The 18602-nt window shown below is 48.8% G+C and overlaps 1 protein-coding gene across 1 annotated transcript in view; it reads right to left on the reverse strand.

Moving 5' to 3' along the window:
* Positions 1 to 18602, reverse strand: part of LOC110574904 (glutamate receptor ionotropic, kainate 3) — a 170501-nt gene that overhangs the window by 39993 nt on the left and 111906 nt on the right. The window lies entirely within an intron of this gene.

Genomic DNA, 18602 nt, shown 5'->3' on the forward strand with positions numbered 1-18602 from the left:
CCATTCCATTCCATCAATAGTTCAAAGGAAAAAAATAACATATGATCAACTCACAAGATGTAGAATGACATTTGATAAAATCCAATATCTACTGCTGTTAAGAATGCTTAATAAACTAGTACCAGAAAAGTTACTGCCTTGAAGCATCTTTAGCTCAAATCTGCCTTCAATATCACACTAATGGTGAACACTAGAGACATTCTCATTGAAGAGATAAAGGGGGGGTAAAGATTTACACCACACCATTAACCAACAAAATAAGAAAAAGAATTTAGAGACACACCTCTTGGAAAGAAAAAATAATTCTTGCAAATGATATAAATGTTTTCCTGCAAACCCTTAATCCCCAGGCACAAAAACTAGTTAAGAAGTAGCAGGAGCAGGAGGGTTGAATTAAATGACCAGTTAGCACAAATTGATACCATTTCTTTATGTCAGCAACAACCAGTAAGAAAACTTAATGGCAAAAGATCTCCTTTCTATGATCAACAAAAATATTACATAAAGAATAAGAAAACAAATAAGAAGTATGCAATTTCAGCATTAAAAATGACAAAAACACTACAAGGGAGAGATGTAACAGCAGATTACAATAAGGAGACATGGCATGTTCCACGACAGTTAGGCTCAAGAATAGAGGTGTCAGTTTATTCCAAATTAGTTTTTCAGTTTAATGCAATTCCAATCAGAATCACAGAAGGGTTTTTCTTTTACTGGACAAGATGACTCTAAAATGCATCAGGAAGACTAACCAGGAGATAGCAGCCTAAAGAGATGACAGGTGATCTGCATTGCCGGATTTAAAACGTATCATAAAAGCCAAAATAATTAAAAACATGTCCTAATGGCATATGAAAATACAGACAGATAAATGGGATGAGATAAAAAGCCCCCAGAAAGAGATTCAAGTAAAGATAAGTATTTAAGACATAACAAAGGTGGCTGTTTCCAATCAGTAGGTAAAATATAAATTATTCATTAATTGTGCTGAGACAATTATTCAATCATTTGGAAAAAATTTAAGTTAGATTCCCATCTTTAGCCATATATCAAAGTAAGTTCCAAATGTATTAAAGATTAAATAGCAAGAAAGTAAGGGAAGGAAGGAAGAAAGAAAACAGTATAAAAGTACCAAAAAAGAAGATGTAGGTGAATATTACACAATATTGAGGTGGCGGAGGTCTCTCCAGGCATTATAATAAAGTCAGAAACCATAGGAGAGATGCTGATAACTCCACAGAAATTATATCAAGAAATAATATATCAAAACTACCATGAACAATTAAATGGCAAACATCAAACTTGGAAAAATATTTGTAATATATTTGGCAGTATAAAAGTTGATGTTCTTATTTTATAAAAATAAACACTTAGAAGTCTACAAAAAAGACAAATATTCCAAAAGAAAAATGTGCAAAGGGCAAGCATGGGCATGTCACTAAAGAAAAAAATAATACAAAGGAGTTATTAACATATGAAGAAATGTGTGTCTTCACTAAAAATCAAATAAACTCCATTTCAACCAACAGAGATTTACCACATCTTGCCCATCCCATTGGCAAACATAAAATAACTTATAACACTCAGCTTTGCTGAGGGCGTTTGGAAGGCAGCTATGCTCACCACTATACCACCAATGCATGCTAAGGGCGTTTGGAAACAGACACTTGCTTAACTGTTGGTGGAAGTGGCAACTGGTATACCTCGCCTTCCTGGTGGCCATCAGAAAATACCAAAGCCTTAAAAATGCTTAGGTCTTTGACTCAATACTTCTCCTTGACTCAATACTTCAGTTTCTGGGAATTGACTCTGACAGCAATGGTGGACATACCAGTCATGTATGGGGAAGAGGATCTAGGGATGTCCAACACCAGAGAAAGAGTCAATAAACTGTAATAACCTATATATTTCCATGCAGTAGCAAAAATTTAATGATTTGGGAAATACCCAAGACATATTTTTAAGTGAAAAGCAAAGGTTATAAAGTTGGAGTTGCAGTGCGATTCCACGTTAGAAGAGGGAGAACAGAAGGAAGATAAGGAGGAATCTTTAATATTGACGGAAAAATAGGAGGTGTTTCAAAACAGCATAAGCGAACGGTCCTATGTGGTAGATTTATTTTGTTCTTTGCACTTTTCTTTATTTTCCAAATGAAGCTTTATGTTTACTTTCTTTACTCTTTTAAAAAACCAACTTCATAGAAGTATTATTTACATTAAGAAATTCCACAAAATGCATCTTAAGTGTACAGTGATTTGGGGGTCAATTTATGGAATTGTGTGAGCATCATCACAATTCTGAACATTCCCATCACCTCAGTGAGATCCCATGAGCCTGTTTACAGTCAATCACTGTTTGCAGCCCCAGCCCCAGGCAACTACTAATTTACTTTCTGTCTCTAGAGATTTATCTTTTCTGGACATTTCATATAAACGGAATCATGCAGTAGGTGGTCTTCTGCATTTGGCTCCCTTCGCTTAGCATATTTTTGAGCCTTGTCCATGTTGTAGCACATAGCAGTGCTTCATTCCTTTTTACTGATAAATAATAATACTTTCTACCAATGTACCACATTTTATTTACCCATTCATCACCAAGTTAATGGGTATTTGGGTTGTTTGCACCATTTTGAAAAAAATTTTTTTTCCAAGTGAGTATTTTAAAAAGTGAACAAATCAATCTGCCCCCCACCCGTCCTCCAGCAGGTTCACAATCTGTAACACGTAGTGTGTACACATGTGAGTCTGTGTGGGGGTACATACACATGCTGGGCGCACGCATAAAACAAGAGGAGAAGAATGCATCTCAAAATGTCAAGAGGGCTTCTCTCTGAGTGGCAGGATTATGGGTGACTTTAATTTCCTTCTTTGTGTTTTTCCGTATTTTCCAAAAGTTCTGCAGTGAACATGTGTTATATTTCTAATCAGAAAAGCCATCCTGTGATGGTGTGTATGTGTTTAAAGGAAAATAAATGATCAAAATACCATATGATCCAGTAATTCTAGGGATTTTAATTTAATGCTGGGATTTAGCATTTCTAAGGATATAAATTTAGAGTAAGTTAGAGATACATAAACACATTTACATAGAAGGATATTCTTGACATAATATTGAAAAAATAGAAACAATTTAATGTCCCAAAGTAGGAGATTATTCGATATATTAAAAGCCACCCATATGGCAAAACAACTTGCAGGCATTAAGAGTCAGGGTATAGGATGGCAGGACATGGTATCTGGGATTTGCTTCAAAATCATAGGGGAGGGGTGGGTGTGAAGTGGGTACGGATAGGGCAGGAAAGGTCATGGGTTACTGGTCACTGGGGCCAGATGGTGGGTACACAGGGCTCCATTATACCATTCTCCCTAAGTGGATATGGCAGACATCCTCTGTAATAAAATATTCTTTAAAATCATTGTATAAATAAGACAAAATGAACAAATCATGGTAGTGCAATTAGAAAGGAGATGCAATATTATTTGCAGACGCTTATTACTATTTTCTTAACAACTCAAGAGAATCAGATGGAAACGTAGCAGAATCCAGACAGCTCATCAAGGAGCCAGCATACAAATACAGAAAAACATACAGCATTCCTATAACAGTGATTATAAGGAAAAAGACCATATTCACAAAGGCAACAACGAAAACATAAAATACTTTACAATAAATGTGCAATTCTTATACCAAGGAAACTACAAAACTTTACTGGAGGACATAAAAGAAGGCTTGAATAAATGGAGAGACATAACTTTCTCCTGGAAGAGAAGGCTCAGTATTGTAAAGATGTCAGTTCTCCTCAAATTAATTTATAAATTTAATGCAATTCCAATTAAAATCAAAAAGGACATACCAGAAGGGCATACACCAAAATGTTAACAGAGGTTCTTTCTAGAAAGTAAAATGATAATGGACTGCTTTGCTTAGTGCTTTTTCCTGAAGTCCTCTACACTGAGCAAGAGCGTTGGTAATATGGAAAAAAGCTTTAAAAAAAATGCTCTTAAGGAATACTTAATGATATAGAAAATGCTCGTTCTCCACCCCACCAAAGCAACAAAATTATATTACAGTTTGAAATCTATTTATCAAACTAAAAGTACATTATCTATATTTATAGAAAAAAGACTGTTAAGATTTGTACCAACATTTGACCAATGAGTATCTCTGGATAGAAGGGGTTTATGGATACTTTTAGCTTGCTCCTTGTATTATCTTGATTTTTCCAGGTTATTTACAATAAACACATTCTTTTTACTATTTTAAAATGTAAAAATGAAAAAAATTATCTAAGGGAGCCTGGGAAGAAGTCCAGTCATTGTAGATCCCCAGCCTAAATGAGGGTCAAAGGTCAGGGGACAAGGAGCCCTTTCCTAGGGCTTCACTCCTTCCCCGCCTCTCGTATCTTGGCAGGTGGGGCAGAAAGGAGAGGGGCTGATTGTTCACGAGGGTGGTGACACATCTCAGGCACTGAGATCCCATCCCAGGCGATATGCCATTCAGTTCCACAGACACCGACCGATCTCTGCCACACGCCCACCTGCCACTGAGTTCTAGCCCATCAAGAGAAGTTAGCACCAGGCTTCTGCCCTCCAGGAACGCTCGGGTGACAATAAGCAGACAATAACCTGCCAATGTGTGGAGCTCAGCTTTTGGACGCAAAAGCGGAAAGGTTCCCAACTCAGACTCTGGGGACGGTTATGCCTCAGTCCAAACCCTAGCTCTTTCCACTGGGGGAAGTTACTCGATCTCTCTGAGACTCAGTTTCTCCATCTGCAAAATGGGGCACATACTTCCAAGGGTTGACCATTACGAGGAAGAAAGAAAACAATGTAACAAAACGCATGTCACGTGATGAGTAATTCATGGCAATTCTTTTTTAAGATTTTATTTGTTTATTTGACAAAGAGAGAAGCAGTGAGAGAGGGAACACAAGCAGGGGGAGTGGGAGAAGGAGAAGCAGGCTTCCTGCGGAGAAGGGAGACCGATGCGGGGCTCGATCCCAGGACCCTGGGATCATGACCTGAGCCGAAGGCAGACACTTAACGACTGAGCCACCCAGGCGCCCCAATTCATGGTAATTCTTAAAAGAATGCCATTTAGAAGCACAAAATGAATTTTAAACTTCTACGTTCTAGGGCAGGGGTCAACAAACTTTCTGTAAAGGATCAGATAGTAAATATTTTTTGCTTTGTGGACCAGATGGGTTTACTCAACTCTTCCATCGTAACGTGAAAGCGATAGACAGTAGGTATGCAAACAGGTACAGCTGTGTTTCAATAAAACTTTACTTACTGAAACAGGGGGCTGGCTGGATTGGGCCAGTGGGCTGTAGTTCATCCCCTCTTCTAGGGGAAGGGCAGCCTCTATCTTAAAGGGAAAAGTCACATAGGGCCAGGATGGAGAAGATAAGACTCTGATAGTACTAACCTGCTGTGCAAAGGATACAAAGACCTGATGTTGAATTTTGAATGAGGAGGATGGGAGAAGGGCTTAAGAGGAAGGCAATAGGTAGGACAGAAACCCAAAAAGGGAGAAAGGAGGAGACTATGACTCATGGCCAAAGGTGGATGAGGCCGGTACGAAATCCTCCACGGCAGGAAGGGGCCGAGTTAGCACAGTGGTGCTGGGTGCTTACTTTCCAGTGAGACTGCACGGTGCTGTCACCTCCCTTCCTTACAGGAGACCTGATGCTGAGTAAAGTCAGCCACAGAAAATGGACACCAGCTTGTGCTCTTTGGGGAAAGTGAAGGCAGGCGGGCAGTGCCCAGCACAGGGTGAACTGGGGCAGAAAGAAGACAAGAGGTGCAGGAGGTGGGATGAGAGAAGACAAGTTGGAATAAGCAGAGATTCAGAGAAACTGGAAACCCAGGAGCATTCTTAGAGATACTGCCGGGAAGAGGCTGCCCCCCCCACCCCCAAACCTGGTGCAAGGATGGGCATCATTCTACTTGAACATGTCAAGGGCCAGGTGACCCCAAACGTTTGAATGTCTTGGGACACCCCAGCAACAAATATTTGGGTATAACAGAGGTTCAGAGAGTGGGTTCTGGATGCAGCAGAACTGGGTCTGAATCTTCCATACATAGGCTGCCCTTTTCTCTAGAGAATTGTTCTCAGTTGAAGGGAGCCACCTTGCCCAGAAGGTTACTCCACTCACCTCGACCCTGGGGGCAGTCTGCAGCCACTGAAAATTCATGCACACTGGGGCTCAAAAGGGTGGTCCCCTGGCTTCAGGGTGGGGATAACTCTGTGGTGCATGCATGCTCCAGAGCCCCCCTAGCACCTCCACGATGTTACCCAAAGCGGCATCTTTGCCTACCCTCTCCCTGTCTCTACCCTGTTTTGCTTATTCCCTGACAGGGCTTTCCTAAAGAACTCTCTTCCCCTCTAGCAACTTCATGCATCTCAATCCCTGCCTTAGGCTCTGCATCTGGGAGACCTGACCTAAGATGGGGGCGGCATTACTCTAGGGGAAATATCAATCACACTCTACCTTTTCATGCTTTTGAAGGAAGGGAAAGGGGGCACTGAACCTTATCAATTGATAAACTGTCAAGGGTTCTTCTACCTTCTCCCTACTGGGTCCTCTTGACCCCTTTCCTTTTGTGACCCCTTTTGTGTTGGAGGCCTGTACAGATCAAGGAGCTTTGGAAGCTCAGGGTCTGATGGGCTAGGGTACTGATTCATGGAAGAAAGGCTGCTTTGGGTCTTGGCTTCTGGAGAGAGCATCCCACCCCACTTAGAGGCAGTTCCCCCACTCAATTGGCTCCTCTCCGTTTTCTCCCTTCCCATACATTCCTCATGATCGTTATTTAAAGAGGCTAATAAGTAGGTTGGCACCGTTGATTAATGCATAATCTTAATCATGATTGCATAGTGTAATTGGCATTAATTTGAAGAGCCAGTTCATTATGAAAATAATTGTCACCGCTTTCTGCTTTAATAAAATGGAGCAGAGACACCAGGGATGCGGAGGAACTGGGGTGGGGGGTGTGTGTGTGAGAGAGAGAGAGAGAGAGGGAGGGAGGGAGGGAGGGAGAGTTAGGTCCCAGAAGATGTAAGCAGGGGTGGAACACAGCTGGAACTGGAACATTTTCTTCAAACAAAATCTTGAGTGGAAACCCACTGGGTAAAACTAGTAATAATAATAATAATAATAAATAACTGATGTGTCAGGGATGATGATGAGTGTTTTCCACACTCTTCACTGAATACTCAAAGAACCTCTACAACCCCATTAGGTAGAAAGTATTATTGTCCCATTTCACATAAGAGAAAACTGAGGCCCAGGGAGGTTCAGGATGCTGTTATAACTACTATGTAGTAGATTCCCTTCTGAAAGCAAAGCCAGCTCTTTAGAGCCAATTGTGAAATTTTCAGGAATTTTCAAAGTGAGCTGGCAGCTTGAAATCAGCCACGGTGAGAGTATTTACACCACGGAAATAAGCAGATGCTACAAATTAGGGCTTTTTTTCCCTGGAAAGTGTGTTTAATTAGCACACCACTGCCCAAGCCTATTTCCACCATCTGGGCACTTAAAGACTTGATACCATGGTCGTTGAGAAGGCTCTGGCAGCCCTCAGGGTTCCACCAAGCACAGCGCAAAAACCACTAGCTCAAACCTCCCCTGATCCACAGAGAGAAACTGAGGGCCAGGGGTTGGGGAAGGAGGGATTGAATTAGCTGTGCCAGCCAGAACCAACCTCCTTCTTGCACCCTCTATGATGATGTGCTATTGTATGTTTTGAGAAACATTCTGAATACCCTAAGCAAAAATGTCCATTTTTTTTTTTTTTTTAGATTTTATTTATTTAACAGACACAGCAAGAGAGGGAACACAAGCAGGGGCAGTGGGAGAGGGAGAAGCAGGCTTCCCATGGCACAGGGAGCCCGATGAGGGGCTTGATCCCAGGACCCTGGGATCATGACCCGAGCCGAAGGCAGACGATTAACAACTGAGCCACCCAGGCGCCCCCAAAATGCCCATTTTTTAAGTAGGTACCATGCGCAGTGCGGAGCCCAGCCTGGGGCCCGAACTCACGATTCTGAGAATTAGGTCTGAGCAGAGATCAAGAAGAGTCAGACCCCTAACCGACTGAGCCACCCAGGTGCCCTAAATGCCCATATTTTAAAAATTGCTTTTTCTGTCTCTGGAAATGTGCCCCAATGGTGGAATTTCCCTGCCTCCCGGGTGAACCTGCTTTGGCAGCCTGTGTGTGACCTCAAAAAACAGGAGGCAGGATGGTCACGGCTGCCCTGCCAGCCCTCATCCCTACAACATTAAGGGCAAGGACCCTGGCGGCACCCCCTCCCCCCAGCACATATTCCCTCTGGTCAGGTGGCCCTAGAGACACCCAGACGCACAGGTCTTAGGGCAGATGACAGTAGACAGCTGAGTCCCTTTGCTTAAGCCCACGACCTCATGACTCTCTAGGGCTGCTCTAGAGTCTGTTGAGATTTCCCCTTCTCTTGTCCAACTTTGTCCTCCTGAATTTGGACCTGGCTGAAGCAGCTCAGCCCTGAGCGCAGGGAGCCTGGGAGACTTGGCGGGGCCTGAGCTTGCCTCCCCGCTCTGTCTGGCGGCGGAGTCCCAGGAGACACACACGTTCCCAGCACTAGGCCCAGGCACTGTCTGTCCTCCGGGGCTTGAGTCTGCTCTATCTTTTCTGGTCCGCTTTGTTCTTTTTTTGAAGTTTCCAAGGTGGAGATTAATTGAGACGCTGATCAGCGCGATTGTTGCTAACAGCCTCTTCCCGGGCCCGCCTCCCTGTCTGTTCTGATTAGGTTCTCTCTTCTCCCTGCCAGGCTCCCTGCGGCTCTGTGCAGCTTGTGGGTTGGAAGAACCAGGCTCTGCTCTCTACTGTACCTTAGCCAGCCCTTGGCGGACCCTGACGGTGCCTCTGAACTTGCTTTTGGGCCTCTGTATGCTGTTGTCTCAGCAGGAGGAGGAGTCGGGGGACAAGTTGGCTCGCTTTCCCCGCTGGGCATAATATGTAGTTTGTAGAAGGCAAGCAGTGCCTAGCAGAAAAGGCCCAAGGATGGGCTTTCTGAGGTCGTGGGCAAAGAGAGGGGGCAAGGAGTAGGTTTGTCTCCCTCGTGTTCGTTCATTCATTCATTCATTCCCCAAGCAGTTTATTGGCTACAGCTGGGAACACAGCTCTGTGCTGGTCACTGCGTGAGTCAGCCAGCGCCTGGGCATTCTCCCAGCCCTTCAGGAGCTCACAGCTTGAAAAAGGACATGATAGGAGGGGCACAAATAAAAACACTACATGGCTAAAAATTCTCCATGTGGTAAGAATGGTCAGAAAGCTGGTGCGACTCAGAAGAGTGCCATGGAGGTCTTCATGGAGGAGGAGGCATCTGACCTGCTCAAGATCTGAGCTGTGAAGGGAGTGCAGCAGCTAGCGGTGAGTGGGGAGACTGGCCCTGGGCAGACATCCTGGGCAGGACTGGAGGGTGGGCGAGTGGGATCCAGGCAGGAGGGGAGGACTTGTCAATAAGGAGGGGCTGAAGGGACGTGGGGTCTGGGACAGGGTGTGGGACAGGGTCCGGATGAGGACAGAAGTATAGTCAGGCGTGTGGGCGCTATAGCCAGATGGCTGGTTTCAGTGGACCCCAGCGCTTCCCAGCTGTGTGACTTTGGACAGGTCCCCTCCCTCCTCTGTGTCTCCGTGTCATCTTCTAAAAACGGGGATATTAACAGCACTTATAACACAGAGCTATTTTGAGGCCTAAATGGCAAAAATCATCTAAGGCCCACTGTAAGCCCTTGAGACGGGTAAGAGGTGCCAAGGAAGCTGGGGAGCACTTCCCAGAGACGGGGCATCCAGAGAAGCAGCAGATCCCGTGGGGCCCCAGGGGAGGGGCTCCTGATTTGAGTTCTGGGGCCTGGTGGCAGTTGTTTTAATTGATCTGGTGATATGTGGAGCTTTGTCTGTACGACTCAGGGACATGCAAGTCAAATATTGCAGAATCGACCGTGTCGGGAGGATGGCTGGAGGCTCCAGTGCTGCCCAGAGAGCCTGATGACCAATGGGCTGTCATCAGGCAGAGGAGCAGGACCTAGGGCTGCTGGGGACAGGGCTGGCAAGGGGGCTGCTGCAGAGGGGTGCAGCCAGGAGTGAGTGTCCTTGCCAGAGGGCTGAAGGAATGAAGATCTAGAATCCTTGAGACACTGGCGGGGCTGGCCCACCTCCTAGAGGGGCAGAGCCATGACGCAGCCCACTGTCACACACCCATGCCCACTGCAGAAGGACCAGCCTTCTGCTGACCCTTCCTGGTCCAGCCCGACCTCCCCCAGCCTCAGCTCCTCTACACAACACGTCCCCCACCCACATGGCAGTGCTCGCTGGCCCATCCACGCCTGTCCCTTCAAGCATGCTTTTCCTCCACCTGCATCCGCTTTCCTTCTTCCTCTCTTCCATTCCTCCAAACCCAGCTCCCGCACTTCTCTTCTCAGCCTGTGTCGCAGACACTGTCCTTATGCCCCAGTCTCACCCAGGGCCCACCCTTAGACACGTCCTCTGCATGGCCTGGGCTTTCTGTATCTAGAACATTCTCTGGCAATGGTGCAGGCACGGCCAGCACAGGCCACAAGAGCCAGGGAGTTAGGAACTCCGCAGAACCTCTGCCCAGGAGGAAGGGAGTAGATGGGTGAACTCATTTCCTTGCCCCCTGGAGGCACAATTCTGGGGTATGATCTACAGTTCCTCAAAGAGCCCAGTGGGGTGGAGCCCCAGACATCTGCAGTGTAGCCCACTGGCGGGCACACCTTCACTGCCTTTCCTCCCTCCCTGACTTGCTTCCCTGTCCAGCACCACCTGCCTGGGATCACCCCCAGAACCAGAACCCTTGTCGGGTCTGCTTTTGGGGTCCCTGACTAAGACATCTTCCCTGAGCTCTGAATTCATCCTCTGTAGGCTCACACGTGTTATGATGCATCGGGTGCCCCCCTCCCCCATTAGGCTGTGGTCATCAGGAAGGTGGGGACACACCTTAGCCATCCTGGCATCTCTTTCCCTCATGCAGTGCCCAACACACTATCTAGCACAGAGAGGATGTCAAGACCCATTTGTTAAATAAATGCATTTATCAATGCACATCACACACACACACACACACACACACATACAGTTTGTTCTAAAAAGTTAATTCCAGTTCAGGATGTTAATGCCAGTGACAAAACAAAAAGCACACAAATATCCTCAGACCACCTGCCAAAAGATGCTCAGCCAGGAGGAAACCGGCTCCTGCAGTTTCCAAGCTGCCCCCACCCCAGCCTCGCAGCGGCTGGCTCTTACTAGACGAGGAAGCTTCCGCTGAGGTGTTCTCAGGAAGCACGCTTGCAGCCCCCTGCCCCCCGCCTGGAGGGCGAGGCGCCGTGTGCCTGGCAGCACGGCTGGTGGCAGGAGAGAGAGGACCCGGCTCTCCCCCACGCTGGGGGCGGGCCAGCCTTAACTGGGGCTCATCTCCCCACCCCCGGGCCACCTGCTCCACGGTGTCAGCATGTGAACAACAGCCCTGCCTCCAGCAGCCCCTCAGGGCCAGCCTGCCCACGCACAGCCCAGCCCTCAGAAGGCCAGGAGGCCCCACTGATGGCCACAACGGATGTGGAGTGGGCAGAGGTGAGGGGCCGGAGGCACGGAAGCCGGAAAATTAGTGGAGGAGACAGGAGCAGCCCGTTCTGCATTATTACTCCCATCCTCATCTGTTTTAAATATCAATTGCTCCGCAGGTTAAATACTTATTCAGAAGCCTTTTAGCTTAAAAGCAAGCTAATTGATCTCTGGAGATCCTGAATGAACAGTGAAGAAACTGCACTAATTATAGAATCAACTTCCACTTCTCTGTTTTGTTTTGTTTCTTCTCTGACAGCACTGGTGGAGTGACAGGGGCTGGGTGCAGCAAGAGCGCATGCTGTTTTCATTAGCTCACACACACACACATGCACACACGCACGTGCCAGGCCCCCGACTCTGGGAGGAGCTCTCCCTGCTGGGCCTCCTGGGCACACCTCTCCCAGGTAGGAGCTCTCAAAGAGAGGACCCGCAGATGCTGAAAATACCAGTACACTTCATCATTGGTCCGAATCCACTGAAGTTGTCTGCCCTCAGCCCACCTACCCTATAGCCCCCCACCCCACCCCAAACTCTACCTAAATGCTGCCAGAGCAATTCCAGGTCCACTTCGTGCTCACAGACCCTGACCTCCTCTGCGCTCTTGGCTGGTGACTTTCCTCTGGCCTCCCGGAAGTAGATGGTACAGCACCGCTTTGCCCTGGTGTCCCTCTGATCCCTCCAATAGCTCCCTGCTCACGGCAGGTGTGGGGCGGGGGGCAGGCAACAGCCCCAGGATGCGTGGACAGCGTGAGAGCCTGGACTTCCTTTCATCCTCTCTCTCTCCCCCTGCCCAGGTTCTGACCACAGCTACTGTGTGCACTGGGTGGAGGATGGGCACTTCGGGCCTGGTTGGAAGGCAAATTTTATCCCTGCTATTTCAGTGATATCAGGAAACTGCCATCCGCGTGCGGGGAGGCTAGAGTCTCCCGTATGTTTGGGAAACCAGAAGTTCAGCGAGGTCAAGTAGATTCCTTCTCTGCAGGACTTTTCTGGGCATTTATTCTGCTCATGTGCAGGCTCGGAGATGGGGGTAGCATAAGCAACATTCCCCAAACTTACTTGACAGCCGTGGGAACCTTTTTTGGCAGAGCATCTCACTGAAAACACACTTTGGGAATCGCTGCATTACAGGGCTTTGGGCAAAAGTGGTCTTTTTTTTCCCCCTTCTGAGGTGTGAGCTATTTGAGGCCCAGAGCCCGAGCCTTCACATCTCAGTCTGCCCCACATACCTGGTCCCCAGCTGCGAGCCCCACAGACACACAGAAAGAATGAAGAAAGCATGACAAAGTATGACACTGAAGGTTTTGGATCTACTTAACACCAGGGCCCCCGTGTGACACATTTTGTTTCTTCCTGGATTGATTCTGGGACACTAGTGACTGGTTGTTTTAACAGAGCTTCGAGGTGCGACTACCCTGCCAGGCCCATCAGCATGTGGCTGTGTGCAAGCATACCTGGGCAGGTGTGGGCACACATCTCACCCGGGCAGGGACACAGCAGGGAGAGAAGCACAGGGGGCCAACTCACCAGCCCCATGCTTTGTGCCTCTCTCCCTGAGGGGCTGAAATAAGAGATTCTGGCTTAATTATGATCATTAGCGAATGAGGCTGCTTGCATCTTTCACAAGCTCTAGGCTTGTACAAAGAAATCCCAGGCTCGCACAAAGAAAATCCAAGTGACCTTGCTCCCCACCGACTCTGCTGATAGAGACGCTCAGCTACTCCTCCCTTCCTTTCATCCAACACTCAGGGAGCACCTCCCGTGTGTCAGGCACTGCTATACAGCACCGCAAGGGTAAGGGGACCTCTACCTTGTTTATTTTCCCAAAGCTCTTAACGCAAGTTGAAATGGTCTCCAGAATTTGTCATCTAGTTGATCGTCAGCTACCACAAGAACATCAGCTCTTTGAGCCTAGGGAGCTGGTTTCTCACATCCTCTCCAGTGCCTGCCACAGAGTAGGCACTTGGTAAAATATCAGCTGTAACTGAATGTCTGTGAAACTTATAAGTATAAGCAAGCATCATGTGACTGACCAACAACACCCCAGGGAGGTAACACGTGGACAGAGGCTTTCAAGGAGGGCTGCTGCTTCAGTGGCAGAAGGGGACACCACACAAAGTCAGAATGTAATCTGGGGCTTTGAAGTGGTGCGGGAGACGGCAGATAGGAGCATCCGGATCAGAAAGCTGGGCACTTCTTGCCAAAAGCCAGAAAGATGCATCATCCCCTCTGGTCACAGCCACTCTGAAAGCCCAAGGCAGTTTAGAACAGGCAGGACAGCAGGTGCCTTCGAGAAGGGGAGCAAAGTTGCAAACTTGAAATCTGCATGGACCGTCAGCAGTCTTGGAGAAAATGGGCTTGAATTTTAAAAATAAAGGTTTAAAGACACCATCGACGAAACCCCGCACTTTGAACAATTGCAGAGACAGAAGTTTCTGCATAACCATCTGGTGTGGATTAGCTGGGGGAGGAAAAGCAGTTCAGGAGCTGTACTAACTGGAAGGAGAATCACTAACGGCTCCTGAGCCTGTGTTCTCCGCCTTCTCCACTCATTAGCTCACTTAATCCTCACAACAACCCCATGACAGGGATTCTTCTCTTATTCTCACTTTGTTTTTTTCAGAGGAGGAAATGGATGCTCAGAGAAGTCCGCGATTTGTCCAAAATCATACAGCTGCTGCAGATCCAGAACTTAATGCTCTGCTCTGGTTTGAGTCAGGAGCCTCAGATGGCAAATAGCTCACAGGTGATAAAATAGAGCATCTAGCTCAGAGCCAAGCTGGAATCTCCTCCCCAAGCCTCATCTGAGAAAGGTTAACACCATCGCCTACAGGGTGCTTAAGTCTGTAGCTTCGTGGTGCTAGATGGATGTTTAACTATTGAGGAAATTGTGTGCGGTTCTCATTCTACACTATGGGTTCAGTCATTTCCCACTCATTCTTTCATTGCCTTATAAGGTTATAATTAACAGCAACAACAAACTTCAAGTATTTCCAAGCAGAGGGAATTAGGCCATGAGAATAAAACGGTGGACTCGTTTGCCAAAAAAGATCAAGTAAATGCTCCCTTCCATGTTCATGCCAGGGTGGGCTGCCTATCGTCCTCACCCAGGAGAGGGGTGTTCCACACTGATCCCAAACACATGTCACATTTGCTGAGAGGCTGGTAGCCTCTGGGCTGTGGATGACGAGCAGTCTTCTGTCGGGGTAAGGCTCTCTGTCCTGTGAGGTACCTTCAGGCCCTCCACGACAGCACTAAGCCGACATCGCTAAAATCTAATATAGCATTTTCTCCCCAATCCTGCTCTTCTGCTGGGCTTCCCATCTCAGGGAAGGGCATCAGTGTCCTTCAGGGGCGTCTTCACCTCCCACCCCAAGCCCCTCCTCACCCTGCGGCCCCCAGATGACTCTGGGGTCTGTCATGGCTATGTCTGGTGCCACCTGCCACCTCAAGCCCTACACCAGGGCACCAGCCTCCCCAGGTCTCCCTCCCCTCCCCTCCCCTCTCTCATCCTTGTATCTGCCCCTCCTTGCATCTGCCCCGTGGACCCCAAAGCCCGAACTCAATAGTGCTGGTGCTCTGCCTCACGCCCTCCGTAGCTTCCACCTGCCCAAGGCTCAGGGCCCCGGTTTTTGTTCTGATTTTCAAATGTCTTCATAAACCTGGCCCCATCTATCGTTGCACCCACTTTATCTCCCGCTAAACCTCTCTCCGCAATGTGTGGTTTAGCCCCATCAGACGCTTTCTCAGCCACGCCCACATCTTTATGCCTATGCCTCTTATTAATGGTGACAAAGTACTCGATCCTTCTCATGCACCATGTCCTGGGCCAAAGGCTTTATGAGCATCCTCCTGTTTAGTCAACATCCCTAAATATTAGATTCTCACTATGTTACTAAGGAGGAAAGGGAGGTTCAGAGGGAGTGGGACTTCTCTGCAGTTCACACCTGCAACCCAGGTGTGGCCAGGTAGACCCTCCCCATACACCACACTGACTGGTTCAACCTTCGTCACTGCTTCCATGTTGGTCCCCCGACTGGACGGCATGGCCTTCAGGGGATGTGTTGTCCAGGGCCCAGCGCGGGGCCCAGATACTGAGTGGGTGGGAAGAAAGGCCCCATCTTTGGCAGTCACTGCATACCTGCTACGTTGTAAAGGGCCATTCTAAGCACTGGGGAGACAGTGCTGGTCTAAGCAAACAAGTTCCCTGCCTTTGAGGTGCCAATTTTGTCATAAGAGCTGGGAAAGGAGGAAACAGGGTGCTTTCAGGGGGACTGATTTTTCTGGCTCTCCTAGGGAGGTTCACTGCTATCTTAGTGTGGGGGGAACCTAAGAATGGATAAGTTCGTTGTCTCCCTGTGTTGCTCAGAGACTAAAGGGGGAAAGGATCAAATAAATAAATCAATAACCAGAAGGGTGATGACTGCTCTGTTGTGGGAAGTACACAGTGCGTAAGAATGAAAATGACCAGGAGCAAGCTGTTCCTTGAAGAGTGAGTAGAGGCAGATGGACCGGGCAGAGGAACAGCAGGAGCAGAGCAAGTATGAAAGAGCCTGGTGATTTCACCAAGGGGGCAGAGGCTGGTGTGGTCCTGCCCAGGCCCCCGCCTGCCAGGCCATCTCCTCCCTGGCATGTTTTTCTCAGTCCCTGTCTCAGAAAGGCCTGCCGCTCCTCTCTCCAGCACTGCTGTGCTCAGCTCATAGCTGACACACCATGATGATGGATCTCCACAGCATCTCCCCGCCGGCGCTGGGCCAGGCAGGGAGCCCAACAGTGGAGGGCTGGAAAGTCTTGTGGGCAGACTGCTGCTGGGGAGCATCCTCATCTTCAGGAGGGAGGAAAAGGACTGAGCATCCCCTCTAGGCAGACAGCCAGCTCCAGCATCAGCATCAGCATCAGCAGGCAGGCCGCAGAGGGACACCCAGGGGAGGCTGCTTGGCTCCCAGTTCTCAAAGGCAAGGCCTATGTCCCCAGCCCCTGCACTGCCGCCCACTACACCCTGCTGAACCCTGTCACAGGCCTAGAAGCATGGCTGAACAGTGCCGGGAGGGAATTAAGGAGTTGTAGCGCCCTAGCCCCTGAAGCTCATCTGTGCTGATGTGCACCCCAGCTCTGGGAGCTCATCTTGCCCTGCCCTCCCTTACTGAAGGCCTCAGTGTCCCTAGAAGGACAAGACCACGGCAGTCTGCAGTCAGATTACTGGGCGCAGTTACATCCCAGCTCAGCCACTCACTAGTGGCTCCTCTGCCTATCAGTTTTTACATCTGTGAAATGGGAATCTTGCCTCCCAGTGCTACGGGGCAAGTTAGAGGAGATAATGTACATATAGCCCTTGGCCCTGTGCCTGGCACGCAGTGGATGCCCCTTGCGGCCACTGGTTCTCCTTCCCTGCTGCTCTCTGCCTGAGCCTTGGAATAAGCCCCGCTCCTGAACTTGCCATCCCTAAGCCAGCCACCGTCTGCCCATGCCGGCTCCTCAGGAGCTGCCAACTGCTCTTGGGACAGATTTTGGGCCCCTCAGCACCCTGGGTCTATCCATGTAGCACCTGCCCCTTCTCCTTGTGCCGGGTGGGTCTGGGCCCTCCCATTCACCTGAGGTTACCTGGGGTCAAGTGTCCCCAGCTCCAGGCCAGTTCCCTGAGGAGGATGAGCCCAGGCTGGCCCTCGGAGTCTCTGTGGCCTTCTAAAAGGGAGCCCTGGCTGCCCCGAAGCCATTCCCCACACCCATGCCTGAGTTTTGCTCCAACCAAGGCCCTCATGCTGCTTGCCTGGTAATGGTTGGAGAAGGGAGCTGATGGGCAAAAAAGAGGCTCCATTTCTCTCTGGGACCAATTTATGAGTTTTCAACAGCAGCTCTCGCTCTCCCCGTTTCTGCCTCATCTCCGCCTGCCGGCTGCCCCCTCCCCCCTCTGGATTCTGAGGGAGGCCGGAGAGCTGGGACTCTCCCTCTGTCGGCCAGGCAGTGGGGGCGGGGTGGGGGGGAAGGGAAGCAAATGCCCATTCTGGGGTGGGGCGGGGGGAGCAGCCTCCAGGGCACTGGGAGGCCAGAGAGAGGCTGAGTCCCGAGGAGGTGTACTCCGACGCAGAACCACCCCCTCTGGCACCCTCTGCTCTTGAAAAGAGGCAGTGAAGTCTAGTGGTTAGGAGCACAGCCTGGAGGCGATGGGAGCAGGGTTGGAGCTCCGCCCCTGCCAGCTGATAATAGGACGGCGGAGCTGTCAGTCAAACCCAGAGGCTCTGCCACCAACAGGCCCAAACCGCAGGCAAGCCCGTGGAGCTGTGTGTGTCTCCCAAGTCCTTCCTACAGATTCCCAGGGGGATCTTACTAGTACATAAGCATAGTCAAATATTCTTCATTATTAGGACCATCTGCGACCTTGTAACATTGCTTAACCTCTCTGAATGCTAGCTAGTGCGGGTCCCAGGGTCTGTGAGGTTGGAGCAAGGTGCTGCTGGTCTCCCCTCGGCAGAGAAGCTACTGCTTGGAAAACCTCGGATAAACAGCAGTGGGTGTTGATTTTATTACCGTATTTCACTCATTCCCACTCACACATTTTATCACATTTTATTCCTCCACGTTTTAACATCCATGAAATGGAGATGGGTTTGCAATAGATGATAAGAAAGCACTGTGTCACAGCTTAATTGGTGGCGATTTTTTCTTTCTTAGGGAAGTACATAAAATTATGCATCTTACATTCAGTGGTGTTATAGAATTGATGAAATCAAAGCAGACGGAAGCAAGAAGGAAAGTTCTGGAGACCTAGCTCTGCTGCTCCTGAGGGTAATCCCACCTGCTCTGGCCCCTCCAGACCCCCAGGGACAAATCTCTCTGGTCACCTGGGACCAGTGTCCACCCCCCAACCCACCCCTCTTCTGCTTCTCCCTGACATCTGCCCACTCTTGCCTCTTGGAGTGAGGTCAGGGTCCTTCTAGAGCCCTTAGGTAGAGACAAACGTGCTTTGCTTTTCTGTTGCTCACCAGG

This window comes from Neomonachus schauinslandi, unplaced genomic scaffold (genome assembly GCF_002201575.2).
Source record: "Neomonachus schauinslandi unplaced genomic scaffold, ASM220157v2 HiC_scaffold_119, whole genome shotgun sequence".
NCBI classification, from domain to species: domain Eukaryota; kingdom Metazoa; phylum Chordata; class Mammalia; order Carnivora; family Phocidae; genus Neomonachus; species Neomonachus schauinslandi.